This window comes from Cydia strobilella, chromosome 17 (assembly GCF_947568885.1).
Source record: "Cydia strobilella chromosome 17, ilCydStro3.1, whole genome shotgun sequence".
Lineage (NCBI taxonomy): Eukaryota > Metazoa > Arthropoda > Insecta > Lepidoptera > Tortricidae > Cydia > Cydia strobilella.
In genome coordinates this window covers 6892348-6905274 of record NC_086057.1, presented here as the reverse complement: position 1 = coordinate 6905274, position 12927 = coordinate 6892348, and the positions used below count along the sequence as shown (strand labels likewise).

The 12927-nt window shown below is 37.5% G+C and overlaps 2 non-coding genes across 2 annotated transcripts; both read left to right on the top strand.

Moving 5' to 3' along the window:
* Nucleotides 1-2135: 2135 nt before the first annotated feature.
* On the top strand, nt 2136-2208 carry Trnaf-gaa (transfer RNA phenylalanine (anticodon GAA)). Its single transcript has one exon. It is a non-coding gene; the product is annotated as a tRNA-Phe (tRNA).
* Nucleotides 2209-11274: 9066 nt separating this feature from the next.
* Nucleotides 11275-11347, top strand: Trnaf-gaa (transfer RNA phenylalanine (anticodon GAA)). Its single transcript has one exon. It is a non-coding gene; the product is annotated as a tRNA-Phe (tRNA).
* Nucleotides 11348-12927: the final 1580 nt, after the last annotated feature.

The following is a 12927-nucleotide window of genomic DNA, read 5'->3' as shown; positions in this document are numbered from 1 at the left end:
TTGTCATTGTCACCCAGCTTGGATGATGTTGATGACTTCTGTTTAGTTAAAGATTGTCTTGACAGTCTTTATTAGTTACTTATGATTGGTGAACTCTATTCAATGTATTTTTTTTGTACTATCTTCGAGCGTCACTTGAATCAATGCAGTTAATTAATACGTATAAGTTTCATCAACTTCTATAGGTACTGAGTGCGCTTGCTAACCTGTATTCTGTGGTCAGACGTATAGTCATAAAATAAGTTAGTAAGTAGATATTTTGCAGTAAGTAAAAAGGCGGTTGGTGCAAAAATGCGGTCGTAAGCTAGAGAATGTCGTTGGCAAAGACTAGATAACGGGGCGTCATAACACATTGTAGCGCACTGACTCCGGCTCGCTCACAGTGGCACCTTCAATGGATAGGAAAGTGTCACAGGGCGGATACAGATACACCATAGTACGAACGGAAACGCTTTACTGTCTATGTGTGCATAACATGTGCGTATATGCGTTGATGTGCGTTGTGCGTCACTTACGTCTTAGGGGGCAGTCATTTAAAGAACACATGTTGGCTTAATCATGGCACTGGGGGACACAACATTGTACGGAAATGTTTTTTTTTATATAAATTAATAAAAACCTTATTCAAGTATAAACCTTACCTGTACCCTCTGGGTTGGAAGGTCAGATGGCAGTCGCTTTCGTAAAACCTACTGCCTTGAAATATCTTAGTAGTAGGTAGTAACCATCGTCCAACCAAGCTCGTAACTGACCATTCGTCAACCTTATTGCAAGCACATAAGGTTCACCAATAGTTAAGTGCTACTTTAGTACAGCAGTCTAGCGATTTAAGGTACCGTTCGGATTCAGATTACACCAGCATTACTGCAGCAGTATTGCAGGGCGACATTACAGCCGACTGCATTACCAAAGCAAATGTCAAAATCGATGTTACTTTTCGGCAGTAATATCGCGCTACATTACTGCAGCAGTAATGATACTTTTAGAGACAGAGGAGTATCGCGGAATGAATAGGGAATGTCTACTTTGAATTAAATACAAGAAAAATATATAGAAGGAAAGCAGTGGGCTTGTATTTATTTGGCGTCATTTTTACGCGTGATTTCATGATTAATTTATCCGATATTTCGTTAAATTTTGAATAAGGCATAAGGTCAAAGTCTCATTTGGCTTTTCGGAAATAATCTTAATTGAAGGTAGAGAAGAGTATGTATGTTTAAGGAACTCACATTATTGAAGTCGGTTAAAGTACCACTGTAGCAGCCCCAGGATCGCTTTCAAGAAGCCGTGTCTCAAACGCCCGAATGCTTTTACTAAAGTTTCAAGTAACGTCCCGGGAGAGCTTAAGAGACTTGCTACCTAATACACATACCTATTGCCGCTAGCTTGATCTCCTGGTTCACTTGAAGAACTTGAACTACAACATCCCAGGTGTTGTGTCTTGTCATATACTCGTATCGTGTCTTGCGTAATTATCGCTGTGGCGTAAAGCCGGGGTGGACTGTATGAGAAATAAAATAGTGCGCTATGCTAATTATCGCTGTGGCGTAAAGACAGGGTGGACTGTATGAGAAATAAAATAGTGCGCTATGCTAATTATCGCTGTGGCGTAAAGCCGGGGTGGACTGTATGAGAAATAAAATAGTGCGCTATGCTAATTATCGCTGTGGCGTAAAGACAGGGTGGACTGTATGGGAAATAAAAATGTACGCTATGCTAATTCAAGCCAACCTTACCAGTACTACCGACTTACTGACTGTCCTGTTGTTTGCAGAGGCCTGCTGGTGGCGCGCTCCTCGCTATTTATTTGTAACTTTGTTTACTGGTTTTTACTGAATATTAAAAATCGTGCTGCTTCTTGTGAGACTTGAACTGACACTGATGTTTACGCAGTTTTTATATGGACACCTTTTGTGTCTCCGCGCGCATTTCAAATGAGTTAGCATAGTTTTACAAAGGTTGAATATGAAACAGTCGCACTGATTATCAGGTTATCACGACCCATATAATATATTATTGTTAACACATCAAAGTGTATCACTTTGCAAGTTCAATCAATATTGACCTTGTAATCAAGTTTGTATGGCATTATTTCGAGTCACTTAGGTAACGTAAATTAAGTGTAATTATGCACAGCCGAAATAGCTCAGTCGGGAGAGCGTTGGACTGAAGATCTAAAGGTCTCCGGTTCAATCACGGGTTTCGGAATTATAATTTTTAATTTCTTTACGTTCCACTTTATACATATACCTACGCAATTTAATAAACCTACAAAAATAAGATAATCTTACTTCTTACTGTCTAATTACAATGACTTAGGTACACGCTACATACAGTTAGCTCCTTTTTCAGAGCAAATTTATTTTAATGTGTATTAAGGTGTGTAAACCGGCATCGCTGACGTAGGCGAGAAAACCGCTAGGCTCAAATGGGACTGGGCCGGTCACGTCTACCGCATGCATCCGGAGAGGTGGGCTAGCTTAGCAACCAAGTGGATGCCGGTAGAGGGGCGTGGACGGGGCAGGCCCAAACGGAGATGGCGGGATGACCTGGACAGCTTCCTGAACAACTGGCTGGAGGAAACACCAAATCGGGAGTCGTGGAAATCAAGGGGAGAGGCCTTTGCCCATTTAGTAGGCTTAAAAATAAATAAATAAGGTGCGTTGGGGTAAGATTGAAAGGGTTTTTTCATCAGGGGTAAGACAAAAAATTGTTCGTATGCCGAAGCATTACGGGCGACTTTTCATCTTACCTCGCATGAAAAACCCTTTCAATCTTACCCCAACGCACTGTATGTACCTGTAGCAATGTGATTTAATTCATTACCTAAAGGGTCCTTTACCGTGCTTGTACTTTCCTGTACGGTCAAGGAGTTTGATCTTTTTAAATGATGTAAGAGGCAAACGAGCAGATAAAGGCCTGATGGTAAGTAGCCGACTTTTGAGATGGTAGTACGTACGATCTTTACTTGGAGGGCTATTGATTATGTGCCACTTCGTACTTTGTCTCAGTAATAATAAGATGAGGCCCCTAGAGGCTTTTGCAGTAATTGCCACTATTCAAGGTACGAAAGTCACACAGATATCTAATTGTTTGACTGTAGGTACATATGAAATGTAATAAATAAATAAAATATAATAAAATACTTTAATTGAAAGTAGTTTTTGGCCCATCTATATTATACAAGACATTTTATTTCCTTGAAATTCGAAAAGATGTTGAAACAAATAATATTCCTTGGTTCAAGAACTTTTTCTTCTGTGTAACAGATGACTCATACTAGACCGGGCCGGGGTCGGGCCGGAGCTTCCGGCGCTTCGTTTTCTATGGAAAGCACCACATGATCACCGATCAGCCGTCATAGAAAATGACGTGTCGGACGCCTCGGCCCGATCTAGCGTGACTCGACGACACGACTCACGCTGCATGAGTCATCCTTAAAACTTACGTTACATCGACCTTAACGATGCAGAGAACAACAGAAAGATGCTTAACTATATTCAAAGCCAACACGCAGATGTCCCGCAAAATGGACATTTTATTCAAATTGGCCCTTGAAGTAAAGTACGGCACGACTGGCACGAGAACTGTCGCATTAAGAGGCCAGTCTAATTGCGGGTAGAGTAATGTTTTTTCCAAACTGTATTTACCTGAACATGCAAAACTAGCGGCTGCCTGGAGAAAAGCCGTGCAAGTCACGAGCAACGAGTTTATACTAATTTCCGAGAAGGAATTTAATACTAATTTTACTAAGTAGCAATATACATTTGGCAAATTCATGGAAGGGAAACTAAAAGCGGGGATTACATTAAGCGCACATAAATACGAGTATAAAGGTGATATTAGGATGGCAACAGCAACAGAATTACTGTTTCAACCAAGTTTCAACTGCTGGTTGGTTGGCTGATGGTTGGTGGCTGGCTGATTGACGCGGGGATGTCCTTTCTTTATATGTTAGGTGACAAATAGGTAATGTAACCCATATGTCGAATTTCTGGTTGAACTTCAAAATGACGGAGTCATCTTGAGAATATTTTTTTTGTTTTTTGCTCATTAATGATGTTTAAAGTAAGTAAAAGAAAATATTAATTGATAGCTGTAGGGGGAATACATGCCTTCGTTGCCTATATTAACATTTAAGTAGGAGCTCATTCAAGATTTTTTTTCTTATTTATGACTTGCGCCAACCTCCCAGTAATTGGATAGAGCCCCCACCGGCCACAGTTAAGCCCGTTTTAATTGCAGGAACCAAGCCAAGATTTCCCCCGAATCACCAGCCATCCGTAATTAAACTATGTACTAATTACTCGTTATACAGATAAACTGTTTTTATCGCTTTGCCGTGCCACTGTCGAGGGCGGGGGAGTTCAAACTTGAGTAGTGATGTGCCTATCCCGGATTAATAATAAATAAAAATCCAGTACAATCAGCATCAAAGGTGGCGGATCAGACTACTCGTAAAAAGTCTTCTTCTTCCTGCCCTTATCCCACGTTATGTGGGGTCGACACATTTTTTTTATTTTTATAAATACGTTTACACGACTTTACAGTAAACCAATACGTCATGAAACTAACACATAACAACATAGAATCATTACACTAAGTATTACATTACATTTCACACACGGATAACAAACATTACGTTACACTCGAGGGCCTAGCATCCATCACCTCACAGAACCTCAAGCATTCGTTTCTCACAGCCACCCATCGCCATGCAATCAGATCGCATTCCGGTGCTGACGCCAAGAGCGCATTAAGTAGAGAGAGAGCGCGCGGCAGTGGCGAGTTCCTTCGCGACACAGTTCGCGCAGCCGGCACAGCTAAAAGAACGCGTCTCCGCGGCCTTAGATCTATTCTGGAGACATCTGGAACAAACAGTTGCACAAGGCACATGTTTTCCGCTTCCGTTCTCCTCTATCTTTCGTCACCTCAGCACACTCCTTTCTTTCTCATATCTTCTTTCACACAATCCATCCATCGTTTTTTGGGTCTACCATTCGCTCTCCGTCCATCAACATTCATCCCTAATATCGTCAAAAGTATTATCTAATAACTTATGATTCGGTCTAGTTATGGGGAAGACAACAAATTATTGCCAGCATGAAATGAATGTATTAGTATGATAACTTTGGGTATGGTGCTTTACGCACACTAGCGTCCCCTTCCCTCCCCCTGACGCAACCCCCCCCCCCCCCCGCCCCTTTTAGCATAAATATGTCCCAGTTTACGGTTTTTTAATTTTTTGAGAAAAGTATTAAGAAAAAAATTGAGTCGGTTACTTATGTTTTATTAACTCTATATATATTTAATATTGTCTTCGGTTACCGCGATAGTTACTCATGAAATAAAACTATGAAAACGGATTATATCGCGTATATTCAATATTCTCGATATAATCAGTTTTCATAGTTTTATTCTATTTATATTTGTTAACCTATAAAGGTTAACACGCGTAATGAACCTTATTTATAACAGCCACGTCTTTAACATTTCCAAAGCCTGCGGATATTTCACAAATCATAAAGTTCAAGTGGGCCATACGGCGATTGGAGACGGTTCAGTGACCCGCGTACTGATAACAATACAAATTTAGGAGGTCAATTCCATTTTAATAATTTCGATACGACCTTAGAGTGATGTCATCAGGCATCTCACGCGCACTGCGCACCAATAAGTGCAAGCGAGATGCCTTATGAGACGACTCCTGAGGGCCTAGCCAAAATAACAAACATACAACGACAAACGCCACGAAGAGAAAAAAACCGGCCATGTGCGAGTTGGACTCGCGCACGAAGAGTTCCGTACCATTACGCAAAAAACGGCAAAAAAATCACGTTTGTTGTATTCCCATACACCATGCACTTAAATATTTATTTTATTCTGTTTTTAGTACTTATTGTTATAGCGCCAATAGAAATACATCATCTGTGAAAATTTCAACTGTCTAGCTATCACGGTTCATGAGATACAGCCCGGTGACAGACAGACGGACAGTCTGTGGAGTCTTAGTAATAGGGTCCCGTTTTTAACCTTTGGGTACGGAACCCTAAAAATGTATCGGGATGACAGATGCCACGAAAAGTCACGTGACTATTTCCATACATTATTTGAGTCTCGATTGGCATTTTCTATCAACGATTGTCACCTTGGCTAGACGCCTCGATAGCATTTCGTGAGGACCAATCAGCGTTATCGGCTCACGCTGATTAATGCAGAGTCGCACGCTGACTCAAGGACGTGTCAAAATAAGATGAAAATCATATTTACATTTTTAAACAGAATAGGCCTAATGAATGTGGAGGGAGGTACGAGGAGAGGAAAACCGAGGAAAAGGTGGATGGACTGTGTGAAAGATGATATGAAACTAACGCAAGTGAATGATGAGATGACGGGTGACAGAGAGGTATGGAAGAAAAAGACTTGCTGCGCCGACCCCAAGTGAATGGGACAAGGGCAAGCTAATGATGATGAAACAGAATAGGCCTCCTAAACGGAGTCATAAAAACGCCTCAGGTGACTAACGATATTTGGACAGCACTATGGAATAAGCGATCAAGCGACAATCAGTTGAAACCGAGAAAATGAGCTGGAAAGATTTGAAATTTGAAATGGTTGTATGTGAATTTCTAAAGTAAAAAGTTCAATTTTTAAAAATATATTATTAAAAAATATATTAGTTAAAAAATAACACTATACCTTTTAAAATTTTGAAAATTATGTGTTTTTCTGCTTAATTCTTGTTTGCACTAAATCTACGATGAGGGTAATTTATTTAGTAGTAACGTACTATGCGACATATTGTCGCTTGATACTTTAAGGCCGTTCCATCGGTTTGCCGCTGTCACTGTCACATTTCGCAAGAAAGAACGGGAAAGAGCATGCGCGCCAAGTGTCAATTGTGATCGAATATTGTCGATTTTTATTTATTTTAAAAACGTTACCTTACAATATCGAAATTCGAAAGCTATGAAATTACTATTTAAGTTAAAATTGTTTTTTCTTCTTTTAATGTTTATTGTGTCACATAATAAATAACCGAATAAAGTTTGATTAAAAATCCAAGTTAGAGGTTACTTTGAGAATTAATTGTATCGAGCGAAGTGTCATAATTCGCGTATCGGACGCTATGTTATAAATATTTTTTCCACGTCTACGAATATCAACGCCTCTTAGAAAAACATGATCATATAAGGAGATTTTTCGCCTTCTGGCTCAGGGAACCGCCTTAATGCGATTTGTTTGAGGGGTGGACGCGAAAGATAGACCAATTTGAGATAATGTTATAACGAATTAAATGACACATGTGGATGCGGTTAAGTCGATATTGCGTTTATAAATCATTGAAACTTTGAAATTAAAAGAATTAACGACAGATTTTAGGCGTTTAATTCGTTTTTGTAATTTTAAATGCATGGTTATTATAATTAATAAAAATAACTTTGGCGCTTAATTCTTTTTTACGTAACGAGTTAGTGTATAGGCTCTAACATATTTTGATGTGTCGCTTGATCCTACTCCTTATAATAAGGCTAGACATGATTTTTGATCACAGAAATAGTCGAGTACATAGGTTTTCATACCCAAATTCGGCCTGCATTAATGTTTTTTTAGTTTTTGTTTTAGCCTTAAGTAATAATAACTTTATCCTTGTTTTGTTTTTGTTTTGTTATTTGTTACTAACCAATGTTTATGGATACCAATATACAATGTGTCTGAAATAAAGTTTTTCAATTCAATTCAATTATTAACTTTTTTTCAATTTTGTCGCTTAGTTCGTTATTCCATAACGCTGTCCATTTGAGCTTGGCACGGTATTGATTTTCCTTTGTCTTCGATTGAAGGTAAATTTTAATTAGAAAACAGAAATTAGCTGAAATAATGAGAGACTTACGTTTTATTATACGCGTCGGTATACTTTATTTATTTCGTATTTAATTTGTGACTAACATTAACACAGGAATACTCGTAATTGTTAATACCACATTATGGGACCACTGCCTGAAATAAAAAATAATTTAACTTTATTTAGTAGGTATGGAACAACATAATAATAAAAGCCACTCCCATACAATTGAAGTTACGTTCTCATACAACGACATGTTTAAATTACTTGGAATTTGGCATGAACATTAACGTAATATATAGGGTGGAAAAACTTAATGGGCCTTAGAGGGAAAGTGCCTTGAAACCTTAAGTTAGCTCATTTTACTAAAAGGTAACATTCTTTTATTTTTAAAAAGGAACAAAACTGCATTGCAGCATCTATTCAATTTTGCTTGTCTAAAAATATTCTTGAGTATTCGAATTGGTGGTTGGTGGTGGTTGGTTGGTTGAATATTCGATTTTATGGATATTTTGTACGACAGAAGAGTGTCTAATATTTCTTGGAGAAATGTTATCATTAACATTAACTGTATCGACACTATCGACTGGTAGAATAAAATAGAGAGTGTTTATTTTTTGGAATTTTTATTCGGTTTGATTCCCGGGCGAGACAACCGAATTAAAAAAAAATCTTTGAGTGCAGTTTTATTTCTTTCCAAATATAAAAGAATGTTTCCTACATTCTTCTCGCCCAGGAATCGAACCGAATAAAAATATTATTAGTTATTAAGTAAAATGAGCTACCTTAAGGTTTTAAGGTACTTTCCCTCCAGGGCCCATAGTTTTTTTCCACACTGTACTACATATATCTTTGTTCGGTACTAGGTTTCGTTGCCGAAAATGGTTATACAAAGAAAATAGAGCGAGTATATGTTTTGTATGTAAAACATCTATCGATCTAATTTCTTTGTATGGCGGCGGATAGGTTTGTGTGACTCTTAAATGCATGCTTGTAGTGCATAGTAAATGCATGCAAGCGTAAGCACCTAATGGGTATGCCACCGTTACCATTCATTATTAAGCTAGTCGCACGTTTGCTACCGAAGTAGGTATTTAATATTTACAAAAACTCATTTCGTTAAGAATGGATCATTTATTTATGAACATTAATGTATGGGGAGGGTGGGGATATAGCGACCGCTTTTTTTGGCCGCCGCCGAACCGAAATTCGATTTAAATAGTTGCTCGTGTTACAACCATTCGAAAGGGTTTATACCGCAGTGGAAACGATACAGCAGGTACGCCGTTTATTATTTGTCTTTTTTTTCGATTTGAATCTGATTATTAGGTTATATAAGCACAAATGGGAGTATAATATTTACAGGCAGCATCATGCGGACAAGCAATTTTTTTATATATATACATACGAGCAGACGAATCGCCTAATAGTAGCCATAAAAGTTGCAGCTGGGATGTTACAATCAGGCTATTTAAAACCCAATTTCATTTTGGGGATCTATATGTGCCATTGGGAGCCATATGTGCCATATTATTCAGTTAAAATCTCTCATATGCGGAAGCTATATTTTCAGACCAAGTAAATATGTATTACTGAAATTAAAATGTGAATTGATACTTTTTTGGGGATTATGTTATAGAGTTTTTGTAATGTTCCGGCTCCATCACTTTCACGCAACTTATATGGTTTGATTACAAACATAATTTTAGTATGACAGACAACATGAGAGGTATGCGGATTTTAAAATCTGTTAAGACGGGGCAAAATTAGAGTTTTTATATTAAATTTTTACACGCTTTTATTGAAACGCAAATGTCACTAAAATAATCAGATGGAAACTACACTATATTTGCAAAAGCAGATTTGGTTAGACGAAACCTTAAAAAGTTAGTTGCCTCGATAGAAAAGAAACGTAGATAGAATAATAAAAAAATGTTTATTTCCGAAAAATATTCAGATACAGTTTTTACTGACCTACTAGGCAATCCCTGCTCTGTCCCGTGAAGGAGAGATTTATAATTACATTCTGTTGTACATACGTATAACGCGGCTTTGCACACCATAATTAGTGTAATGCCTGTGTGGACGCTCAAGGCGGAGCGTTCGGCGGGGCGTGCAACGTGGCGTCGGGCTCACAAGTGATGTGAGCAGCGTGCACTAAAGCCGCTCCTCGCCGCACGCCCCGCCCCGCTACACGCCCAACTCGAGCGTTCACTCAGACCTTACACTTATAGTGTTTTTCAAACTTGAAGGGTACGATGATAGATGTCGATTCAATACAATTTTATGACATTTGGCATTTTTAGGTTATAAATTGTTTGGAGATGACATCTTTAGATATCATCGTAGCCATCGTACCCTTCCAGTTTGAAGAATACTAGCAGTACATGATACTTGATTTAAGTAAGTATAAAATAAAAGTAAGTAGCTAGTGATATTGATAAGCAAAATTTTCAACCAAAGTATATTTTCAGACTAATTGAGTTAAAAGTTAAAACCGCGCAATGGCCAGCGTTAAAACTTTCACAAATTGTAAAAAAAAGAATAAAACAGGGCATGTCACATGTGGCAAACTGATGTACTGTATTCGTACTGCTGTGTGCGGGTATATAGACAATCAGAATCCTGCATTATGCATGAAATGTACATACGATACATGCCTTCGGGCACACAACTTATGCTGGACTCAATCGTTCCCGAGTTACATTTTGTTCGAGACTTATAAAGATCTCGGTACATCGGTGTACAGTCGCCTGCAATAATATATTACACAACGTAGGCGCAAGAATATCTGACACGATCTTATTATTAGCGTGTCAGATATTTTTGCGGCCTTCGAAGATTAGCATATTATTGCAGCTAACCGTACGTTTCTCTGTGCTGTCCTCTTTCACTTTGAAGGTATAATTTGTATAGGTGTATAAGTAAACCTTTATGTATATTTCAATACCCTAGTTCACACTCGTACTAATTACGCGGAAAATTTGGTTGTAATAAAGACCTTATATTTGTGCACTATGGTGCTAATTGCAATAACATTTTCGCCGTAATTAGAACGATTGTAAATTAGGGTAACGATTTATAGTTTCTGTTTATTTATTTATTATTGTTTATTTATTACTCAGTTATTCTTACATGCCAATTCGATGTCAGTGTACGTTCCCTCTTTATTCCCAGTAAATTGGGTCATATTGTGTTTATTTCTCATTCCTGTCAAACATGTTTGTTGCTTGTACGAGTATTACTGTGAACACTTTGCTTTAAATAATAAACGCGAATTTAAATGTGGAGATAGGTAGGTAATGAATTTTGTGAGTTTATCGAGCACTGACCTTATTATCAACATAATTATTTACTTTTGGCACAATTATTGAGTTACTCCAACGCTAAATACATAAGTATAAATTAAGTTCAATGCTATATGTATAGCCGAAATAGCTCAGTTGGGAGAGCGTTAGACTGAAGATCTAAAGGTCCCCGGTTCAATCCCGGGTTTCGGCATTTTTATTTTTACTTTTCTCATTAACAGGTTAAGGCCACTAATGACTATTTTGCTATTAGTGTTCACATACCTTGTACCTACATTAATATGTGTCCTACCCTAAGACATAGAGCACCCCATTAGGTATACGTGGTAAATAGTTCAACTTACAAATACGAGTAGGTATTTAAGCGGTGCTTACTGCCAGCATCGATATACAGAAGCTGTGGTACCCGTTTATCATTATTAGGCGGGTAGTGCGCTTGTTTGTTACAAGCACTGTACTGGGGTAAAAATACGATTTCCATTTATTTTGTCAAGACAGAGAGTCGACGACCTTAACGGTACTTAAGAGTTCAAACGTCTGGATATATTTTACATTGTGGCGCAAATACAAGTCAACACATATATACCTCTAAATATACCTAAAGTTGTTTCATTTTCTGATACGATGGTCTTTTTGATACCTCGATGGTGGCAAACGTGCTTACCACTCGAATTTATTTATTTAATCGTATGGCATAAGTAGTATGATAAACAGAAAACAGTTATAAATACAAATTGAGTCCAATCAGACACTCGAATGACAAGAGGACACGTAGCCAATGCACTTTTTAATTCCCATATGTTAAATAATGCTTTTATTAGACACATACATTGAAATAAGAATAAAAAAACAGTAATTTATAAATTAACATTAAATACACCTACTTAAATTTTTTTATACAAAATAAAACTATGTCAAGACTAAACTTTAATTTAACTAACTTAGCGGTTTCGGTGTGGTGGTAGTTAATATGTCTCACGATAGTTTAAATTCGATTAAACTTTAATTAGTTCAATCTTTGGGTATTGCACGAACATATCGTACAAAGGCGATCTTTGTGTTGTAAGGCATTCTCTACCAGTCAACTTAGTATATCTAAGTTTCATTCTATGTAATAAAACATGCTGCAGGGGGATATTTTATAGTAATTTTTTAATTTAAGATTAATATGATTTAAAGATTTAGCTTTTAAGTTTTATAGTTTAGTTATGTATTGGAGTTGTTTTTATCATAAAACATATTATTAGTTATAAATAACATGTATTAGTTATAAACATAAGCATAGGTTGTGAATCTTAATCAAGAAGTAACTGTGTAAATATATTAAAAATTGTTCTAATCCATGCAAAATACTAACAGAATAATAATGTTTCACAAGACGGAACAATACACATTCAGTTCGCAAGTATAAATCTATTTTAATAACACGAAATCTAAGTTTCATGCTTAGCCGTCTATTATCATCTGACACAGTGATAAAGTGTGATATATTCACACTGAAATATTTCGCCCGGGACACTGCGCATCCGCCAAACGATTTATGAAGGGAACTTTATATGAAAAATGCATAAAATTGTCCGGCGCTATTTCGTAGCGGTAAAACGTTTATTGCTTCCTTCAGATGTCGCTGTAAAACCGGGAAGCAGAGTATAAAGACTAAAAAACCGGCCAAGTGCGAGTCGGACTCGCGCACGAAGGGTTCCGTAATGGTACGGAACCCTTCGTGCGCGCGCAAAAAACAGCAAAAAAATCACGTTTGTTGTATGGGAGCCC